Source organism: Tyto alba, unplaced genomic scaffold (genome assembly GCF_018691265.1).
Source record: "Tyto alba isolate M040663 unplaced genomic scaffold, T.alba_DEE_v4.0 Super-Scaffold_2, whole genome shotgun sequence".
NCBI classification, from domain to species: domain Eukaryota; kingdom Metazoa; phylum Chordata; class Aves; order Strigiformes; family Tytonidae; genus Tyto; species Tyto alba.
In genome coordinates, this window is record NW_024881282.1 from 45,487,623 (window position 1) to 45,506,786 (window position 19,164).

Here is a 19,164-nt window from a genome sequence, read left to right on the forward strand (position 1 = left end):
TGCGATTGTTCTGTTTGAATGCATGCTGCTTGAATTCCTAAATTTTAAGGAAACTGTATTTTTCTGGCAAGGATTATCAGAACAGGTACTTTAAATATTCCTGTTTATATTTCCCTTTAACAAGTATTGTGCTATTGCTTTTTTTCCCCTCTAACATAGGTGGCATATTGTAGAAAAAGTCCAGATATATTATAAGACATTTATAAACAGCCATTTGTGTTCATCTAAAGAATTCTGCAATGGAGGCGAGAATGGCACAGCTTATCAAGTGGAAGAACTTGGTATAACACTTTATTGCCTGGCCATTTTTGCTTTTGACTGCATTTATTAGTGTCAAGGGTGTTATGTTCTTAGCTATACTTATATACAAATAGAGTCTATGTATGTACTTGGACTTTTATATATATATGTGTGTGTGTATGTGTGTGTGTGTGTATATATGTGATACATATATTGATTCAGTCATGGTCTGGAAATAATTGGCTTCATAATAAGATTTCATCACAAACTTTAAATTAAGGTAGTGTCACCATAGCTAATCTATTATAATCATGTCCTGCTAATATAAATTATTAATATATATGATTCAACAGCAGTGATTCTACTCTGTAACGAATACAGGAAAATATAACTGTATGGGACACATTAGGAAATTAAGCTTTGGGGTTGATAGATTGAAACTCCCAGTAAAAATAGGCCAACTGGTACTTTTACATTTGTGTTAGTGAAATATAACAAATCATACACAGCAAAAGTAAAATATGGATGTAAAGATGATCTTAGTTAATTCAGATTAATATTATAACAATAGATTTCTAAAGAAAAAGGGTATGGCTGGTGAATTAATAACATAATTTCTTAAGTTGGTGTGTTGGTCTCATCCTCTGATTTTGCACAGTGATTTTGTGTGCAGTTACCTGTGTACTGAGTTCCTTTCTTCAATACTAAGCATTAAATAACAAGAGAAATCTCTGAAGTAGTACAGAAATTAGCAAGGAGACAGATATCATACAAACAATGAAAATGCTATAATTTAATATTAATAATGCTAAACGAAAATTTTTCAGCTGAAATAATCTCAAATCCTTATTGAATCCTAGAAGCAGCAGCAACCTTTACCACAGCAGCGCTATTGCTACAGCACAAAATAGATGCAGTCAGTTCTGCAATGGGAGTCTACCAGCAGCCTTGCCGAAGCCAACTTCTGTGAAGAGAGTGCTGGAGTTCTACCTTAATTGCAGATTTACCCTAGCATAGATTTACCTACTGAGTTAGATCAAGTTTTCATATAGTTGAGTTAGGATTTACCTATAAAGTTAGTGGAATGTACATCTTCCCCCCAGTACCTCATAGTCATTATTTTGGATCATGCTCCATATATTTCTTGGTCACATGACATAGAAGTTCCTCTAAAGCCCCACGTGATTTGCATTAAAAGTGGCATTTAGTTACCTGTGACAGCATCACCAATTGTGCAAAGAAAACTGGAATGCCACTTACCTGACACAACTCATATTTACAGCCAAAATAATTTTAATTTGCTTCAGCTGGTCCCCATAATTTGTACTAAAATAAATAGATTATGTAACGTTCAAAGCTATATGTTCAGAAATGCATCCAGTTAATGGTTTTATGAAACTAATCCTCATATGGCTTTGCAAAGGCAACTGTTTTGTGGCAGTATGAATGGAAGTAATGATCAGTGGTGAATATTTTGGTACAGAGTAGGCATCGTTATTTTAAGATTTTACACTTTTTTGATAAGATTGCATTTGTAACCAATGTTATTGAAGGAACGGACTAAAAGGAAGCCCCGGAATTTTACTTTGTTTTGGGACACAATTTTATAAAATTCTCTTAATAAACAGAGTAAACTCCAAGTTTGAAAATCCTGAAATTGTTTAACTCCCATTACAGCTGTAGGAAGCCTATTCTGGAACTGTACTTCTGTGGGAGGCCTTGGAAATTCTAACCAAAATTTATTCATGACCAGTTCGTTTCTATTTGTTTTTATGCCAACATTGTCCCTTAAATAAAATAGTTCTTATTCCTCTCCCTTGTTTATCCTCAAAGTGTTTATAGAGAGTGACTGTATTTCCTCTCAGCTTTTGTTTTGCTAGGCTAAACAAGGCAAGTGCTGTTGACAGATGGTTGGCCAGAACCCAGCCAGGCAAAGCTGACATACCAGCTTCAGAAAGCCAGGAGCAATCACTCCTTGGAGGCTACCTCCAGACTCTAATGCAACCCATCAGAGATTTGAGAGCCAGTAAATATTCTCCTGGGCTGTAGCTCTCTCACTTCTTCCCATTCCTCAATTACTAACACTCCATGAACTAATTTTTTTTTTTTTTTAATAGTTTTCAGTCAGAAGCTCAAACTCTTTTATAGACATGGGAATTGTAATTGTAGCCTGAGTTGACGTAACTGGACTACTTTTTATCTAACTAATCTGTGTGCCAAAATAAATGAAAGATGTGTCTAAAGAGAGGGCAGTAAAAAGCCATCATGGAACCCGAGTTCTTATTTCACAATTTTAGATATGGTAGAGTCCTTGCTATCAATGTTATTGGTTCATCTATTTAAAATTAGTTTTCCTATGTGTGTAGTAGTAATACTGATGGCTACCGTGTGTATATATTTTCCACTGAACCTGAAAAAGAGCTCTTTGAATGCTTGTGGAAAACCAGAATTATACAGAAATCACTGATAAATCCTGGATATTTTTCCCCCCTCATTTCTTTATTGTGGACCCAGCAACAACAATTCACTTCTCCTTTCAAGACACAGATGTCATGGCCAAAATTCAAACTAAGGTACTTATACACTGCCAATATAGAAAAGAAATTGCTTACTTACGATTTAAAGTTACTCTCTTTCCCCATCTTAAAAGTATTTTGCAGTCATGAAGTGGCTTCTTAACAACAGTGCTGGCCGTTTGTCGACATGGGTGAGGTAATCCCTACATATAGTGCTCAATTTTAGGAACTGGATAATCTCCAAACTGTAAAAATGAATAGGTTGGGCTGTTGAAACAGGCTTTGAAATCTTGTTCTTGTAAATCTTACATGGGACAAATATGGATTCTGCCACCTATGGATAGTTTTATTACTAACAAGTCTGGTGAAGATTTTCCTCATGTACATGTTTTGCTTTTAAAGAAGTCAAATCTAAAAGGAGCATATTTTGGGACCAATGATCTATACTTGACTATCTGTTTCCCTGATTCCCTCCTGCTGTCAGTTCCTCCCATCCTTTTTTCCTTCTTTCTTCCTGCTCCTTCCCTCTCTCCCTCACTCCCTTCCCTGCTTCCTATCCTCTTTCTATTACCTAAGTTTCTCTATCTCACATTGTGGGATGATTTCTGCTGCTCAAATGTTTATATATTTGAATGAATCAGGGGCATACTTTTCAGTGCCAAATCACTGCAGTAGCACATTTTATTGATTTGTTAGGCTATATATGATCTGGTTATTTTATGCTAAAATTTTCTGTGTTTAATTTATCAAACTTGTCTTTTTTTAACATAATTTTTCCTATTTTTCTTTGTTTTCTTGTTGAAACTGTATTTAAATGAATTGGTAAGATATAAGAATTGAGAAAATACATTCCATTTGACACTACTGACACTTTGCTTATATTTTCTCATATTTCATCCTTCATGTGAGTGAGCATGATTAAATTCTTCAATAGGATCCGAAGCTTTGTTGGCTGTGGTTGGACTTTTGGCTTTTCAACACTATTGTAATATGAACAATATACTTATTTGTTACACTGTCCTCAACAGAGAATGCTGCTAGACAGCAGAACTTTTACCTTAAGCAGGAGTCTGTTAACTCGTTTTTTTATTTCAGCTGTATGAAGTTCCACTTCAATAAGGATAGCTGCAAGAACTGGACTCAAACACATATTATATCCATTATCTTAGTAAACATTTGTAATATTATCAATTAAAATGCTGCCATTTTCATGAATAACATCCATATTCAAAGGTATTGTAACAGCAGTCTTTGGTTATGGAGACTTCAATATTTGCAGGTGTAATTTCAAAATAAAACCCAATTTTATTTGAACAGTGACAGAGTAGGGAAGACCTGCAAAATATTTAACCAGTTCACTTTGAAAGCTGAAATTCTTTAAAGTATAACATGGTGTCCTGGGTTGAGTGAGTGGTGGGGTTTTTTTGGTGGCAGGGGAGGGGGCTATCGGGGCGGCCCCCTGTGAGAAGCTTCTCGAAGCTCCCCCAGCTCCAAGTCAGCTCCACTTCTGTTTGGAAACTGAGCCAATCAGCTGCGCCTCTGCGATAACGTATTTAAGAAGGGACGTGGTGACGAGCAGTGGGACTGGTGAGGAGGAGTTGCAGCAGCTGCATGAACACCAAGGTCAGTGGAGGAACAGAGGAAGAAAGGAGGGGGGAGGTGTGCTGGAGCAGAGACCCTCCTGTATCCTGTGGTGAGACGGCAGGGCGGCCCCCCCTGCCACCCATGGAGATCTGAGGTGGAGCAGACATTGATTTATGGCCTGTGGCTTCTGCCTGGTTGCACAAGGTGCTGTGTCCGAAGAAGGTCAGGGTCTTGTGGGAAAAGGTATCCCCACTGCTGTAATTCAGCGCTGGGAGGATTGCAGCATGAGGGGGTGTCCCACGCCGGAGCAGCTCAGGAAGGGCTGCAGCCCGTGGGAGGGAATTCATTTGGAGAAAGTTGGTGACCCACAACGGAGCACTGTGGGGAATGCTGCAGCCCATGGGAGGAACTCATGTTGGAGAAAGTTTGTGGAGGACTGTCTCCTGTGGGAGGGTGACCATGATGGAGCAGGGGGAAGAAGTTCCAGAAGCTCCCCCCCACCGAAGATGGAAGAAGTGGCAGCACCGACTGCACCCCCCATTCCCTGCCCCTGCGCCGCTGGGAGAGGAGGTGGAGATATTGGGAGCAGAACTGAGCCCAGGAAGAAGGGAGGGGTGGGGGGAAGGTGTTCTCAACATGTGGCAATGCTTCTCACTGTCCTACTCTGTTGTTAGTGTCTGTAATAAATATATGTTCTTTTTTTTTCTTCCCCTAACGAGTCTGCCTTTTGCTCATGCCCATAAAGGGTGATTTTTTTTCCCCATCCCAGTCCTATCTTGAACCCCAAGCCTGGCTCTCTGTCCCTTCTTATTGCCGGAATAGAAGGGAGAGAGAGTGGCTGTGTGGTTGTTGGCTGCCAACCAGGCTCAAACCATGACAACCGGGCATTATCACATTCATTAAAACATGTCTACTTGAAATGACTCAAACCTTTAGTGTTCATGTGAGTGTGGCAGTAGAGACTGGTTAAAAGACTAGTGCAGGAAAGGCAGCTTCTACCAGTGGAGAGGAAGAAGGAGAGAGCAAAGATGGGAAAGGAGTAAAGGAAGACAAAATATCCCAATCAAAGAACTTCCCATCAGCATCTTCCGAATTGTGATAATGAATGGTCTGAGCTGATTGCCACAAGAAACTGGGACTTTACAGATGAAAAAAAAAAAGATCTATCAAATGTAAGAGCAGTGCTAAACTGCCTGTGCACTTGTTGGCACAGACAGCAAGTGACTCAGAATGATTCTTTACATACAGGTATTCACAATGCCACCATACACTTACTATTCCTTCTTTAATGTTTCTCTTCGCTTGACTGGATTTCCATATGTTGTACTCTGCCTTACAGCCATATGGTGCAATGAAATGTAATAGCTTCTACGTAAAGCTGTATGCAAAGCATTCCTTAATCAGCTGAAGGATCACAATGCAGTCTTCTCATTGTGAGTAGCCCTGTCAGTTTCTGGATGTTCATCTAAAGTGACTTTTATTCTCTTTACCTTGACTGCAAACAGGTATTGCATATGGACATTGTTTCTTCCCATTTGTACTTGGAGTGGTTCCTTGGAAATATATAGCTCTCAAAAGGATACTTTTGCTTTGGTCTTTCATTGTTGGCTGTTGTTGCTGATGGGTTTTTTTATAGTTATTAGGACCTATTTTTTAAATCCCGGTTCTTCGCAATTATAAAGTTAACAGTGTGCTAAAGTATTTCACTGCTTAATATTCTTCAGTGATGAGGGTTTAGAATTTTAGTGATCAATTCTTGATTACTACAGTTTTAACACAAACATGTGATTTATAAAATGAATGAAACTCCAGGAAAATATTGAGGTAAAGACTGATCAAATAGAATAATTTATATGTTTAATTTTTTGCATTTTCCTTGATTTAAGACTTGTTCAGCACAGCTCTGTACACTTTTATTACACCTTTTATCATGTATATATTTGTTAGCACAATAACTTCTTTAAATGGGACAGTGAGACATGATGTCACCAGGATGAGTATGTCGTACAGGCAATGGCAGTTTCTAATAATTATTGAAGAAATAACTGCTAGAGGCAAAATTCCTTCCAGGGGCTTCCTGAAGGTGATGTAGCTCTGTTTAATAGTGGGTTAAGTGGTTTTGTATGCAAGAAGAGAAGGTACTATTCTTGTGTGCTAAGCTGCCTCTTGAATCTGGCCGTGGAAAAAACTGAATCGTTGACAGAAAGACCTCACTTTCAAATCAATTCTGTTTTGATAGTTCAAAGACAATATTGAAACACACAAATCTGCTGCATCTGTCACAGCATGGGAAAGGGAATATGGCTGCAGTAAAAAGACACGAGCAGAATGTTTCTATGCTGCAGATAGTCCTAAATGATTCAGCTTTATGCAGTCCTGAAATGGGTTATGGCTATTAGTGAAGGTGGAAAAGGTCAAATGACAAGGTTTTAGACTTCTTTTTTTTTTAATCTTGTATTCATTAAGTTTCAGTTTGACTATAACCATGGTGTACAACATAGTAATTCTGGAGAAGAGAGTGTTTCATTCCTTCAGAAATGAATGTAAAGGATTTTTTCTACTCTTCCAGTTTAGAACTGACAATTATAAATAGTAATGGATTTTTTATAATTGATTTTGCTTTTCTGTGCTACCAGATTTTGCCTATATCTCCCATTGCAAATTGGTTTGCTAAACTACGATCAGTATTTGCTCTATATTTATCTTTGAACTTGTCTCTTTTTCAAAGTATACTCTTGTTATATTAGGATTACAAGTTTAGTTTGACTGCTTTGCTATCTTTTTATTGCTAGTTTTTTCATATTTAGCAGGTAGCGTATACAACATGATCATGTTGCAAAGAGTATGTCTTGCTGTGTTTGAAAAGCTTTCTCAAAGAAGATATTGTAGCTTTTTGTGAAAAACACAGTGCTTTAGATTTACCTTCTTTCATTTGAAAGTTTCTCCCTTTACTATTTTAGAAACTCAGGACATCATACTCAATGGTACTTGTAAATTTAAGGTGTTGTATCCTCCTAACATTCAATCTACCAAGAAAATTCTCCTTTCAGTGCTACTTGCAGTCACCTCTTAAGGTAGTTCCTTAACTACTTTTACAATCCAATGTACATTTCCATTTAAAAAGTAATGTGAAATCTTTTCCATGGTTTACTTCAGACAGAAGGGACTTACTACATCTCTTTTGTTTTAAAAAAAACAGTTATCTCACAGATTACTTTGACATAAATTAATTCTGCATATCCTCTGCTGCATGCTTTGTTTTTCTTCAGATATTATTTTCGCTTGCTTTCATAATTTATTCTAATATCTTTCATAAAATTGAAATCGGACTGCAGGATATTAAGTCAATAACTGTCATATCAGTTTTCTTCCCTCCCTTTGACATTTTGTGCTTTTCAGTTAAACTCCAGTTAAACTCAATAGACCTCACAGATCATATTTTTTCAGAACCCTGTGATCTAAATAATCACAGAATTCTCTCAGTTTTGATCCGCTTTGGTTGAAACAGTCCTCTCAGTCAAGAACATTTTATTATCAGTCATCATATGGACTTCTTGATCTGAAGCGTCATAGGAGAACAGATCTGGTTCTCCAAATCACAGACTGAGCTTTGGTATTTAGATAGCTGGCACCTGGTCCATTAGTTGTTTCTTAAACATCTATTGAGAAATGTCTGGGTTATGGTCAGATAAGACGGAGGTCAATGGTATCTTAAAGATATAAGCTTAAATATATAACATATTTAGGAAATAAATGATCATTTTTGGTTATAGTGCTTTGAGTGCTAACAGTTATTTTTCATTACTCCTCACTTTATGAAGTGTTAAGGTGTTAAATGACAATGAAAAATATGTTTTTATATGAAAATATTGTAGCTCATCGCTTGTGTCTTCCTTTAATGTCCACAGAGAAAGTGGATGTGCTGGAAAACAATGCATATATACATTTATTAAAGTATTAATTCAGGTAGTATCTATTGCAGTGAAACTATTAGCTCTTCTATGTCACATGAAAGCTCATTTAACCACTTCAGTAATTCAGTAGATGATCGAAAGTTTTGAAATTCTGAAATGTTTATTGTAAATACCAAACCAAACATAATGGATATTTTCCTATCTGCAGCGAATCCTCAGGATGTGGACAGAAATGTTTGTTTTAAGTATGAAAACAATTACAAACAGATCTGTCTTGTAATAGCAAGCACTCTGAAATCAGAATTCTATTTGCTCCCATAAATGTGTGTATACCACAAAAAACTCCCTTGAGGACACTGGAATTACACAACTGGTGCATAGGAGGAAGGGGCTGAGTTCTGAGGCGTAATTCTATACTGAATATTCAAGGAATACAATACTGGCTATCTTTAAGGAAGATGAAAGAGTGGCTTTCACTACTGTAACTGTGTTGAGGGTTGCTCAATATGCAAAAAAAATAACACAAGGTGTCACATTAGTTTAATTTCACTGTTGTTTTGCTTTGTTTTGTTTTTAAATCTGGCTTGACACATTTTACTGGGTAATGACATTTTCTATGTACTAAAGAATTTCTGCCAAGTTGTTAATACCTTGAACTTCTAATGTTGTATTTAGTAGGACTAAAACTTTTAAGAAGTCTGCTCTAAGGTTGTTTCTACTAAATTCCGTATTTTCAAATAACAGAGAATTTATATTCAGTACTGACTTCATTTCTATTATACTAGTCAGGGTATTCTACAAAGTACGGGCCAGCTGCCTCTTTGTAACATGACATTTTCAAATGTTTATTGTGAGTGTAACAGTGATTGTGAAGATGTTGGATTCATTTCCCAGAAGTGGACAAATTTATCTTCAGGAAGAGAGGAAAAATATGAAGATAGCTTTGCAGCATATTCCTTAGCAGATGTTGCTATGTGATAGACATTGGTCCACAGGGAAAGCCACAGAAATTTGTTTGTGCGCTTAAACAGTACTTTATGAGAGAAATGTTCCCACTGAACGATAGATACAATCCGAACTGTATAGTCTTTGTGGGAAACTGGTTCTCACAGATAAATATATAATTAACAAGAAATAAAAGGTGGTACTGATGCTTTAACTTGAGAATATATTGCTCCGGAAATCAAAAATCAACATGTTCGTAAGAGACAGAGCCTTGGTTACATCGCTGCTAATTGTACATTCTCTGGAAGGAACCGGTTGTTCAAATGACTACATCTGGCATCTGGTTTAAAGCCTTTTACACTTTTCAAATTAGCTGATTCTTAAAATACACTGGCTGGCTCTTAGAAGTTATACTGATGACTTCAAAGAGAGAAGCTGATGAGACACTCGAAGTACATAGCTCTGATAATATTTGGTAAAATATCCTAACTGGGGATCTTGAGGTAGAGATAATAAAATTTTTTAGAGAAAGAGGTGAACGAGTAAGAAGAGATTTAGGTCATTTTAGCTAGATTTTCAAATAGGCAATTTTTGTCTGTGCATATGAACTGCAACATTTAACTCCCAATTATTTTGAAAGTAGTGATCTTAGTGAAACTTCACAAAGCAAGTACATCAAACTTGTTCAAATATTTGTTACACTATGGTATTGTATCACTAGTTCTTTGATATCCATAATCTGCCACAGCAGTCACAATCAATTTATTTTGAGATAGTATTTCTGAAATTAAGTAGTGAAAGCACCAGGAATTCCTGGGCGTTTCTGCTGAAAATTCTTCTGTAGTCAATACCAATATCTAACACAGAACTTCTTGCAGAAGTAGCATGAAGGAAAGAGAGATCTAGCTGTCTTAAGAACCTAGGGTTTTTTTTTTCCTATACTCAGAAGACACAAAATTAACTGTGCACTTCTGGGTATGTAAACTGATGAAATTGCAGAGATACATTTGTATAAGTCTAAATATTCAAAATGGTAATTTTGAGGTTAAAGATGGATGTTTTGTTACAATTCTTTAAATCTTGAGTGAAAACTAAAAATCGGCTCTTCAATAACAAATTATATTCTATTTCATAGGTTGTTTTTCTACAGCACTTATTACTCTTTTCCAATTTTCCCCTTTATTATTCCTGTAAAATATCTATTGCTATGAACATTACCTACAGCTAATAGGTGTGGCTCCTTCTGGTTTTGATTGCTGAGTACAGGTCTCACTTGGTGCCTTATGTTTTCACATCCAATTTAGCCCTAGGAACCTGATTTTGGTATCTCCTTATCTGTAATCTATCTGGGATCGTTCTAGCCAGTTCCACCTCTCTGAAGACAGCTCATACTGCTTTCTTTCTGCTAATGTAGAATGCTAAGTAAACCACTGAGACCATTACATTGGAACATAGTCCTACAAATTTGTATCCTCAGTGCTCAAAAACTTGTTTCATAGAAAAAAATCTTCACAAGGGAAGAACAACTGCTTCTACTTGTTATTTTCATTCTGCTTGGATGTGTTCAATTCCCTGATTTAGTGATTTTAGAGTTCTGTTTACTTTGCAGTGGTGGAGCAATTCTACTGCTCTGACACTTAATGCTATTAATTAGCAATAATGCATATAACCATGAATGTTAGAGCCAGATAAATGCCTCCTACCATTTTAATTATCTTAAAAGAGACATAAAAGAAAGATAGCCCTATTTATTTAACAGCTGAAAGAGAAAACATTTGTATGTTGGCCACACATAGCCTTTGTATTTTTGCTAACAATACCAAATTACGTAGTTAAGATAGGCTGTCAAAATCAAATGCATGTAGTGAGAATATTTATACTAAAAATGCAATGAAATACTTTTATTTATTGTTTTAGTTCATTAGCCACAAAGTTTTTTCTCCTAATATACATCAAGCTCAATTATTCTTAAGTAGCTTGCTTTACAATGTTTCCATTAGAATAAAAGTAGGATGATCTAGATTACCCTTTTCTTCAGTAAATCTCTCATAGGTAGACAGAATATAGACCATTTATCTCATTATTAAACCTCAATTGCCCAAGCTTTAACTACGGACTTTCACTATGGGTTTGTTAAATTCTATAATATATTACCTGTCATAGTAAAACTCAATACCAATTTAACTAAGGATTTTGCTTAAAATAACTATTTGATTCTGGATGAGATATGAGCTTATATATATTATAGGTGTTTTTTAAATTGTTGCTAGTTAACATAAACAGCATCTCAACTGAATTTTTAATTTTTTTGGTCTATATTTGTGTCAAAACTTGGCTTATGTTTCACTGCTTAAGTGTGGGACATGCTCAGGGGAAGAAGAGGATTGAAAGGTGGAGAAGATTTGGGACACATACAGCCCTAAACACATAGGTACCCATATTTGAGCAGAGCAAGTGAAATTATGAGTAAACTGATTGCTGTCTGCCTTTGAGGCACTGTCATATTATTGGTGTTTAAGATGTAAGTTGGACATTTGAGAAGGCATCAAAACCATTTCTTGGGAACAGTTTGTTGGGAGACTGAACTTAGACAGCTCTTGTACACTGTGGAAATATCACTCAACATGTGCTACCTCCAGGAACTGAGTAAATTTAGATCAAAGAATGAGTATGCTCTTCAGCCTAAAGGCCATAGTGTGGTTGTATTGCTTACTGCTCAACAACTATACTGCTTAACCAACCGAATAATAGTGAAAACTGACTAAAAATTATTGCTTTGTCTGGATTACATCCAATGGGTATGAACATGCACAGAAAAAAAGAAAAACAAACAAACAAAAAAAACAGTAAACAAAATGACACTCTCACTTGTCCTTTCTTACTGGGAAAAGTTGCACCTATTAAGGCTGTTTTTCAAACCAGGATTCTTCTCAAAGTTCAAAACCAGTACTTGCACACCCTTTGAAACTGAAATAATTTCTTTCATCAAGTAGTGGAGCAGGGAGGGGAGGGAGGAATGGCTGGCAGGACAAGGGAGGTTGTGATACATAGCTAGCAGAGCACAAGCAGAACAATAGACCTGGGACATCCAGCAGGCAGAATCAACAGAGATAAATATGGCTTGTACTAGCAGACCCCTTCTCTGGAACAACTCATGGAGCACAGTAGCCTGAAAGTCTATCCTTAGCAGTGGCTAAAAGAACAAGTGAGAGGCAAGATATGGCCAAGAAAACCAGGAAGGAGGTAAGTCACCGCTGCAGGAGTGGCTGACAGAGCACAAGACAGCATGAAGGCTGGTGCTCAAAGATTTAGCTGTGTGAGGGGCACCCAGCCAAACAAGGAGCTATGCAGAACCATTCCCCCCACCTTATCCCTTCAGTTGCCACCCCAGGTCTTGGTTCCCTGCAATACCTAACAATTACTACAAAAAGAATCTGATGAGGTAGTTGCTTTCCCAGGGGAAGAGAAGTTTAACTTGTTATAGCTACCTTTCAGGAATTACAGCTCTAGTTATCTACCTTGCTAAGAATGTTCTCCCTGAAAGAAAAAGATGAACATAATTCTGTTGTTCTGCATAGTAAAGATCTTTATGGGTTATAGACAGTCACAGTAAATAACAATTTTTTAAATAGGATTTTACTGTGATATTTTAAGTGTCCACACTGAAGCTCTGCCTGCAAACTATGGTTCAGACTTTATGGTTCCCTGGTGTTTTACATGCATGCTCATACCACTTTATGATGTCAACTGTTACTTATGGGAATGTCTAAATATAGGTTGTGTTTACTTTTCATAAAACACTGTGGAGTCTATTTGGACATGGAGTTTTGGCATCAAGTTGCATGTGAGGAGAAATGGGCCTGGGTAAATCAGAATGGGGGAATAGTCAGAAAAATTGTAAGCAGACACCTGCAGTTTTCTTAAATATTTCTCAGCTGTATTATTTTACCTACTTGATTTGGCTTGTTTGCTACCAAGTGCTTTGGCCCAGGGTATTTAGTGAACTTTTATATAAGACAGACATCTACCACCTAAGGGAGTCTGTGGGAGGTCGCTGGTACTATTAGAGGGAGCAGATACTAATTGAAAAACAGGGAATTTGCCTGCTTCAGAATCACTTACTGTCAGCTAGCTCACAGACCTGAAAGGACAAAACAGTAACGTATTATGAAAAGTGCTCAGTACTGGTCTACTAAAGAAAGAACACTAGCTATTGTCAAGATACACTTGGCAGAATTATTGAGCTTTGTTGTTCATGAAAATTGGTTTTTCTGGCAGTAGCTCAGAGAACAAATCTTTCAGGTATCTGCAGATACACAACACAGTTGATAGAAATAATCATAGTTCAGATAGATAAACAGTGTTTGAATATACAGATGGATAGGAACTAGGATGTCCAGCCTAAAAAAATAAATATATTATGGAATTTTCTGTAAAACCCATCTTATATAAAACTTTATTTGTGATTTTGAGAGTTAAGAATTTTCAGTAAAAATTATTTTAACTTAAAAATTTCATTTGGAAATTAAAAAATAAATCTTTTGATACAAAAATGCTCTGTGCTGGGTTGACCCTGGCTGGATGACATGAGCCCACCAAAGCTGCTCTGTCACTAACCCTCCTCAACTGGACAGGGGGAGAAAAATACAATAAAAGGCTTGTGGGTTCAGATAAAGACAGGGAGATCACTCAGAAATTACTGTTACGGGCAAAACGTACTCAGCTCGAGGAAATTAATTTAATTTATTGCAAATCAAATCAGAGTAGGTGAATGAGAAATTAAATCTTAAAACACCTTCCCTGCACCCCTCCCTTCTTCCTGGGCTCAACTTCACTCCCGATTTCTCTACCTCCTTCCCCCGAGTGGTGCAGTGGGATGGGCAGGGGGGGTTGCGGTCAGATCATCATATGTCTCTTCTGCTCCTTCCTCCTCGCTCTATTCCCCTGCTCCAGCGTGGGGTCCCTGACACAGGAGACAGTCCTCCACAACCTTCTCCAACATGGGTCCTTCCCGCAGGCTGCAGTTCTTCATGAACTGCTCCAACGTGAGTCCTTCCCACAGGGTGCAGTCCTGCAGGCACAGACTGCTTCAGCGTGGGTCCCCCATGGGGTCACAAGTCCCGCCAGCCAACCTGCTCCAGCCTGGGCTTCTCTCTCCACGGGTTCACAGGTCCTGCCAAGAGCCTGATGTGTGGCTCTCTGTGGGGTCACAGCTTCCTTTGGGTGTCCACCTGCTCTGGCATGGGGTCCTTCACAGGCTGCAGGTGGAGATCTGCTCCACTGTGGACCTCCATGGGCTGCAGGGGGACAGCCTGCTTCACCATGATCTTCCATTCAGGGGAATCTGCTCTGGTGCCCAGACAGCCCCCTCTTCATCCTTCTTCACTGACCTTGGTGTCTGCAGGTTTGTTATTCTCATGTATTTTCACTCCCCTCTTCTGGCTGCTCTTTCCCAGCTGTTTTTTTCCCCTTCTTAAATATGTTATCCCAGAGACACTACCACTGTCGCTGACGAGCTCAGCCTTGGCCAACAGTGGGTTTGTCTTGGAGCCAGCCGGCACTGGCTCTGTCAGACATAGGGGAAGCTTCCAGCATCTTCTCAGAGAAGATGCCACTGTAGCCTCACCCCCACCCCTGCTGCCAAAACATTGCCATGCAAAACCAATATATGCTCAAAAATATGACATAGTATATTATTGAAATTCTGCATTTTGTTCTTAAACTAGATACTATTTTCCAGCCATGTTTTTCTAAATGCCTCTTTTTGTCTGTGTCTATGTAAATAACATGGATACCAAAATTTTCCTTAAAAAATAAAAGGATCAGCTATATTTAAGTAAATCAATCGAATTTTATGCATGAATTGACTTGTGACATTTAATATGCTGGGTTACAGAAGATGTCAGAATAGGAAATTCATAGACTGATGTTTTCAGTCCTGATTCTCATCTTACATACACCAAGCTGCTATTATCAGTGCAGCTGATTATTATACATTGCAGCAGATTAAGCAAAAATCAGACTATTAAGTACTCTAGACAGTAACTCTAATCACATTCTATTGTTAAATGTTACACAGAACATTTCACTCTAAAAAAGTTATTTGTGTTTACATTGAAAGTACTCTTTGTACCATTAAAAACACATTAAAATGATACCTTCTAGTTAGCCATTTTATTTGTCCTTACTTGTTTATGAATAGATAAAAAGATTTGCAATAACGCTATTTTAGTGATCAGTGTATTAGTTTCAGAGGGATAACTCAATTTTCAAGCACTAGGGATTTGTGATTCTCTTATAAATCAACAGTAATTTTCAGTATAGAAAAGCTGCTGCTGTCAGCTGCCAAAAATTGCTATAACGCATCAAAGTCAGTGGAAATATGGTCATATACACCAGCTGACAGCAGGATCAGAAGATTCAGCTTCAGAACCATTTGAAAGAATCAGAACTACTGGCATGAAACAGCTACCAAAATAGAGAACAGTGTAAACACTACTTTGGCATGAGATGAAACAACTTCAGAAAAAAGGAAAAATACCTAGACATCTATGGATATAATTAGAATCCTTTGAAAAATATCAAGACAGTGAGAAATACAGTAGTTATAGCAAAATATAATGTAAACACTAAAATAAATTCTGGGTTAATGTAATAGCTACCAAATAACGAATGTGACAAACAGCAAATAGGTCTGAATGATGGCAACTCCAACACTCACAATAGTGGCTAAGACATGGGTGTCTCCTTCTTTTCACTTAGTTACCAGATAATTTGCTGATACTTGTCCTAACCATGTGCATTATTACTTCTTATGTATTGGTTTTCAAGAAAACTAAACTAGGAACTCTCACTTGGAACAGTTCTAATTTTTAATTCTAATTTCTAAACGTAATCAATAAATTACTTGCAATGAGTATTTTTGTTTGCTTTCTTCAGTCCTCATGCATTTTCCCTTGTAAGCTTTGCTGGAACCTGAAAATCAACTTACCTTTTCCACAGTTTTCCACTACCTATGGAGTTGCACTTTTGTGTGATAGATATTTGATATTAATCTATCTAAAATAACTTATTATGCTTGCATAATCGTAAAATGAAGGAAACTTTACTTTATGGTTTTGGTATAAAATAAATCCAGTTAATTAAACTGATTTTACTTTTGTGCTAGGAGGAGAAGGTTCAGGTTAAGTAAGTGAGAGATTGCATTAATTCCAACTGACTTAATGAAGCTGATGTGCTAGTTAGAAGAAAATTACTGTTAATTACTACAGGTCAACCTCTGAATAATAAAAAAAAAAGAGATAACATGCAATTAAAACCTGTTAAAAACCAGGACGGTGTGAAATGTAGTTTGCGGTACCAATAAAAGAGCATTGAACCCTGAGAAACAGACATCAAAACCCTTGTTCTCTGGTTATGTCTATTTCGACAGATCAAATGTCTAGATTAAGTCCACTGAATCCATAAATATAAAATACTGCTTGATCCAATGTCATTTTAGTCCATAGTCTTTCAAGACTTCCTATTTTGATATATTCCTGATCCTATGCTGAACCTTATGGAGTGACTGCCTGGGTTTTTATCCTTCTAATGCCTTGCCACATAGGTACTTTTCACAGCTGCAAGTTCATTAACTTCAGTACACTTTGGTTTTATATCTTTGAACAGAAGGGAGAGAGGACTGCATGTAATTTCAGCCATCTAAAAGTTAGGTTTCCAGCCCAAGCTGCCTGTCTACATCTACATTCTTTCTATTTCAAGAAAAACAGAAATGCACTGTCACTTGGTAACCCTCTGACAATTTTATGGAACATGACTTAGGATCTGGTGAATCTTAAGAAAAGCTTGCCTAAATCATTTTGGTTTGGTTTGGTTTGGTTTGGTTTGGTTTTTTCTTAAAGACAATAAATGCTCTTGAATGTAGAGATGTTATATGCAACCACAGTAAACTCCACCAATGTAAGAGACATCAATATTTTCAGACAGGAGAAGGCAGAATGGACATGGAAAAACCTGTCTCTCTGGAGCAAGGCACCTTCTACAGATGAAAGCTACTGAAACACAATGGCAAACACTGTGAAGCAGTTTAGCCCTCTTGGTTGAGGAGGTGCAGGTGAGAACGTAAAGATGCAGATTGTCTCCTCCACAAAGAACAAGGGAGAAGAAAGTACCGCAGATAAGAAAGATTTTCAGATTCCCATCTGAAATGCTAGCAAACTTAAGTGGATATTCAAAGAACTACCCATACTTTTAGTTATTTCTGCTTTTAATTGCTTCTGAGCTTTAAGAGAACTGCAAGGGTGCTGCAAAATACACAACAGATAAAGAAGGGGTGTCTCAAATGACAAAGTGTAATGGTTATCAATTATACTGACTGAAAAGAGGAAACAGAATGAAAGGAAGTCTGCATTGATTGAATACTGCAAAGACACATTGCTGGCTCCAGCTAATGGAGTTATTCTGGAAACTTTGGGTTCTACTCCCAAAAGTAACTTCTCATAATTAATTTATTGTATTGTATTGCTTCAGCAACCCATTAAGAAAGAATGTTGTGCTGTGGAAACCTATATTGTTGGCTCTTAAATGATGACTGCAATACTATTCCTAACCACAGAGGAATTTGTTTGGAAATTATGTGAGATAGAAACAAGGATAAATATAAAACAATGTTGTTCAAGCAATTTTAATACAAAAATAGAAAGATAGAAAAATGACATTGAAAAGCTTTTCTGTCTTTTTGCCCAAACAAGATGTAATAGCTTTTTGGGGAAATAACAGAAATTTTTTCTATCTGCATGTTCTAAGCTAGAGATGCAAAGGAGTTTGTACCTATATTATATACTGACATATATAATTAGTGTATTGCAGGTCATATGCTAAACCAGATAGTGAAGCTGAGGAAAACATATTAATTCAAACACTAGCAATTAAAAAATAATTGTTGATAAAAATAACCTTTTTATTCCCTTTGCTCTGGTATATTCTGCAAATTCTTCTAAGTCAGAATTTCTCTAGTCAGTGGAGTCAACAGAAGTTTTTCTTTAAACATCTTGGAGCCTAGAATTCAAATTTCAAGAACTGTATATGGATCCTCACAATATTTGGAATTAATATGTAGATAAATATGTGGATTAAGTGTTCTGAAAGTGCTCCAAACTCATAAACTTCATAAATTCAGTAATCACTTGAAGCACAAACTTCTAGAAGATTATGAAGATGAATTTAGAATAGAACTGCTTAAAGTAGAACATATAAATTCACTCTGTTTAGTGTATTACTGTGAACAGAAGTAGCCTCCAAAGTAGTACCAGTGGGTAATTAATACAGAATGCATATGTAGATGCTGATGAACTTGTTCTTAATTTTCTTAAGCAAAGAAACCAAGTAATTCAAAGTTGTCAAATATAAGGAGGCATTGTTTAACTTCTTCAGTCATTCATGTTTCACATCAGTAATGGACGACCACACAGAAATATATTTCAAGATTAAACGTTCTTGTCTAAACATAGGAGCCAGAATAGTTTTTCTGACTAACAGTACAATGTCTTTTTGATGTCGCTCAATTACTTATGTCACCCATCCAATTAAATGTTTTATTTCACACAGATTTATACTCTTCCACAGAAGATAAGCTGCATCTTATGACTGTAATGATGGCAGACTCTTTCCTCTCAACCCTGTGCTGAGCTGAGCCATCGTGGCCCAGACAGGTTTGGCTGCGCTGTGTGTTCTGAAAGGCTGCTGGGATCTCCAGTGCTCCAGGAGCCATGCCTACCCATGAGGAACAGACCAGAAGATGGACATTTCACTGGGTCCTGGCACGGGGTCCTGTTGACACTCTGGATCATGCCTGCTTCAGTCCAATCCCAGGGGCTGGCATCAAGCAACACACACTTAGCTGCACCACAGGTTGGAGAGGCCACAGGAAAGCTGGAGACAGTCCCTACTCATCACAGAGATGTGAG